This window comes from Gossypium arboreum, chromosome 8 (genome assembly GCF_025698485.1).
Source record: "Gossypium arboreum isolate Shixiya-1 chromosome 8, ASM2569848v2, whole genome shotgun sequence".
Lineage (NCBI taxonomy): Eukaryota > Viridiplantae > Streptophyta > Magnoliopsida > Malvales > Malvaceae > Gossypium > Gossypium arboreum.
The window spans coordinates 11,820,337-11,825,077 of record NC_069077.1 but is presented as its reverse complement, the minus strand read 5'-3'; the positions used below and the strand labels follow the sequence as shown (position 1 = coordinate 11,825,077).

The 4,741-nt window shown below is 36.2% G+C and overlaps 1 non-coding gene across 1 annotated transcript; it reads left to right on the top strand.

The window, feature by feature from the left end:
* The first annotated feature begins 3,031 nt into the window (after positions 1-3,031).
* Positions 3,032-3,138, top strand: LOC128280137 (small nucleolar RNA R71). The gene has a single exon (XR_008270319.1). It is a non-coding gene; the product is annotated as a small nucleolar RNA R71 (small nucleolar RNA).
* The last annotated feature ends 1,603 nt before the right edge of the window (positions 3,139-4,741 follow it).

Here is a 4,741-nt window from a genome sequence, read left to right as displayed (position 1 = left end):
CTACGAAATGACATGACCATCGTGATTTAAGCTTCCCAAAAAACAATTTAAGCCTCGAGTTATATAACAGGACAAGATCTCCAACTTCAAATTGCTTACATTGCCTTAAACGAGCGTTGTGGCAGCACTTTGTCGCTTCCTTGTATAGGCGTGAATTTTCATATGCATTGGTTCGCCATTCATCTAACTCGTTTAACTGCATCAACCTATTTTCACCTGCAAGTTTGAGATCAAGGTTTAGAAACTTTATAGCACAGAATGCCTTGTGTTCTAGCTCAAATAGTAGATGACAACTTTTTCCATAAACAAGTCTGTAAGGTGATGTCCCTATGGAGGTCTTAAAAGTAGTTCTATAAGCCCATAAAGCATCATCTATCACTCAATCCTTCCTGTTTGATTCTACTATCTTTTCTAGGATACGTTTAAGCTCTCAGTTTGCTACTTCGACTTATCCACTAGTTTGAGGATGGTAAGAGGTAGCTGCCTTGTGGTGAACTCCGTATTTCTTAAGGGTCTTATCAAATTAGGCATTACAAGAATATCTTCTACGAGTTCATCAAAGATGGCTATCATGCAGCGCTGAAATGTAGCAGGAGCATTACATAATCCAAAAGGCATTCTACGATAAGCAAACGTACCATATGGACATGTAAATGTCGTCTTTTCTTGATCATCAGGAGCTATTGGGATTTGAAAATAACTAGAGAGTCCGTCTAAAAAAAATAGTACATGTGCCCTGATAAACTTTCCAACATTTGGTCAATTAATAGTAGGGGAAAGTGATATTTTCTCGAGGCATCATTCAGCTTTCTATAGTCAATGTAAACTCTCCAACATGTGACTGTCTTTGTTAGGATTAATGCATTCTTCTTATTGGCTACAACAGTCATACCTCATTTCTTATGAACAACCTACACTGGACTTACCCAAGAACTGTCAGAAATAAGATAAATAATTCCAGCATCTAGAAGTTTAATTACCTCAGCTTTAACAACTTCTTTCATGTTGGGGTTCAGTCGTCTTTGAGCTTGCACACATGACTTATATTCATCTTCCATTAAAATTTTGTGGGTGCAAAAAAGAAGGGCTGATCCCTTTAATGTCAAAAATTTTCCAAGCTATGGCCCCTTTATGCTCTCTTAATACTTGGAGTAATTCTTCTTTCTCCTTGGGTTGCAACTTAGAAGCAATAATCACTGGTAATGTAGAATTATTTCCAAGAAATGCATATTCCAAATGATTTGGTAATTGTTTAAGTTCCAGTTTGGGAGGTTCTTCAATAGAGGGTTTTTGCTTAAGTTCATTGTTTACCTTAATACCCTCATATTCTGCTTGTCTTGGAAAGGGTTCATTAGAATTTAGTTTAGTTTTTATCTTACCTATCTCAGAATCATCATCATCCACCTCTTCTCCTTGGGCAAGACACAGTTCTAACGTGTCCTTATATACGATTTCCTGAAAAGAATTTTGAGTAGCATAATCAATAGAATCAATAAAATAACATGAGTCATCCTGTTCCCTAGAAAATCTCATGGCATCATAAATTTTGAAAATAATCTCCTCGTCACCTACTCTAAGTACCAGTTTACCATCATCCACATCAATAACAGCCCTAGCAGTGGCTAAAAATGGACGACCTAAGATTAGAGGTACTTCAACATCTTCATCCATGTCAAGCAGAATAAAATCAATAGGGAATATAAATTTATCTACTTTTACAAGTACGTCCTCTATAATACCCCTAGGATATTTAACAAATCTATCAGCTAGTTGAATACTCATCCTAGTGGGTTTAGGTTCCCTAAGACCTAGTTGTTTAAATATTTTATATGGCATCAAATTAATGCTAGCGCCTAAATCAGCTAGTGTCTTATCAACATTCAAACTACCAATTAAGCAAGGAATAGTGAAACTTCATGGATCTTTCAGTTTGGTTGACAGTTTATTTTGAAGTATGGCTGAGCACTCCTCGTTAAGTTCCACTGTAGATAAGTCTTCAAACTTCCTTTTATTTGTTAGAAGCTCCTTTAAAAATTTTGCATATGTATGCATCTGCGATATAGCTTCAACAAAAGGTAAGTTAATATGCAGTTGTTTAAAAAGTTCAAGAAATTTACCGAATTGTGCATCCATGCGGTCTTTCTTCAACTTTGCTGGATATGGGACTGGTGGTTTATATTCCTTTAGTATTGGATTGTTCTTGTTTTCGGGTTTCCCTTCCTCTCATTTGGTTCTGTCAGCTTCTTGTGGTGGCTTCTTTTCAGATTCAGCTAACACTTTCCCACTCTTAAGTGTAACTGCTTTCACATGCTCTTTTGGATTGGGTTCGATGTTACTAAGTAGACTTCCTGGTGGCCTTTCTGAAATCATCTTAGCTAGCTGTCCAATTTGATTCTCGAGCCCTTGGATCGATGCTTGCTAATTTTTAAGTGCAGTTTCAGTGTTCTGAAAATAGGTTTCCGCTACTAAAATAAATTTTGTCATCATCTCCTCAAGGTTCAGCTTTTTCTCTTGCTGGTAAGGTTGTTGTTGGAAGCCTAGAGGGGGTGGTCTCTGATTCCCTTGGCCTTCCTATGAGAAATTTGAGTGGTTCCTCCAACTCACATTGTAAGTGTTACTATAAGGATTATTTTGAGATCGAGGATTATTACCCATATAATTCAGTTGCTCGTTTTCTATATTGTGACCATAGGGTGGGTATTCTAAATTGCTCGTTCCACCTCCACTTGCATCGCACTGCATTACTGGATGAACCTGTGAAGAACCAAGTAACCCATCAATTTTTCTATTCAAAAGTTCTACTTGATTAGAAAGCATAGTAACTGAATCGACGTTAAAAATGCCGATCGATTTCGTCGGCTTTATCCTCATGACTTGCCACTGATAATTATTCAGTGACATCTCTTCTATAAATTCATAAGCCTCTTCAGGTGTCTTATTATTAATAGTCCCACTATTAGCTGCGTCAATCATCTGTCTAGTTGAAGCATTCAGGCCGTTGTGAAAAGTTTGAACCTGTAGCCAAAGTGGTAACCCATGGTGAGGGCACATTCTCAATAGATCATTGTATCTCTCTCATGCATCATAGAGTGTTTCTAAATCCATCTTCACAAAAGAAGAAATATCATTCCTTAATTTAGTCGTTTTAGCTGGCGGAAAGTATTTAAGCAAAAAATTTTCGGTCATTTGTTCCTAAGTGGTGATAAATCCTCGTGGTAAAGAGTTCAACCACTGTTTAGCCTTATTCCTTAATGAAAAGAGAAATAACCGAAGGCGAATGGCATCGTCAGAAAAGCCATTGATCTTAAAGGTGTCGTAGAATTCAAGAAAATTTGCCAAATTAGTGTTTGGATCCTCGTCCTGCAAACCATCAAACTGAACAAACTGTTGTATCATTTGAATCGTGTTAGGTTTCAGTTCAAAATTATTTGCAGCAATAGCAGGTCTAACTATACTCGATTCAGTTCCTGTTAAACTAGGTTTAGCATAATCATGCATAGTACGAGGAGCAGGATCCTGATTTACTGGGTTTGCAACAGCCACAGGAGGTAGCGGATTATTATGATTATCAGCCATCTCTTCGGTTGTGGTTTGAATATCGTCCTCTTGCCCTTCCTCTATGTATCGTAGGCTTCGCCTTATCTCTCTTCGGTTTCTGCGAGCTATGCTTTCGATCTCACTATCAAAAAGTAGAGGTCCTGGCGGGTTTCTTCTAGTCATAAACTATAAAAACCTGCCAGAAGTAAATAAAAGAAAATTTAGTAATTTAAGAAAAAATAAAATTAAATTGCAATAAAAAATAAAAAATGGCTAAAGTAATAAAAATTAAGCGTTTCTAATATCTTAATCCTCGGCAATGGCGCCAAAAACTTGATGTGCGTGATAAGTTTTATATTTATGATTGATCGTACTTGAAAACTAACTATATTATCATGATAAACGCAAATGCACCTATCGAACAGTAGTATAGCTTATAGCAGGACCGGAATGTCGAACCTACAGGAACTAAAAGTACTAGTATTAACCTTCTTTTTATTATCTAGCTTAAAAATAAGGTGATTTGTTTCATCTAAACTAATTAACTAAACTAAGAATGCACAAGAAGTAAATTGGGGAAATACTTTTGGGAAAAACTGATTGATTTAGACAATCCCCAAGGAAGAATCCACCTAGACTTCACTTGTTATTTGACTCTGAACTAGATGATTTATTCACTTGACTCGATCCTTATAAATCTCTAATTTATATTATTATCTCTCTCGAGACTAACAACGTCTAACCCTAGGTTGATTAATTAAAATCTCTTTTTAATTAAAACCCCTAGTGTTGCATTAACTCGATCTATGGATTCCCTTATTAGGTTTGACCTTAATCCGGCAGTTTTATGTCGCCCTATGTCTGGGGGTACAATCAACTCCGCTTAATTATGCTAGATCTACTCTTAGACAGGGACTTTTACTCCTCTGAATAAGCACATTAATACTTGAATTAATATCCTGGAATATTAAAGCAAGAATTAAGAACACATAAGTAAGAACAAATCAAGTATTTATCATATAATTCAAAAAATAGTAACAAGATCATTCTTAGGTTTCATCCCCCTTAGGTATTTAGGGAATTTAGTTCATATGTGTAAAAGAAAACATCTCAGAAGAATAATAATAACAAAACATAAAGAAACCCAAAAACCTCTAAAGGAAATTGAAGGGAGATACTCAGTTTTGAAGGAGAATCCGGCTTC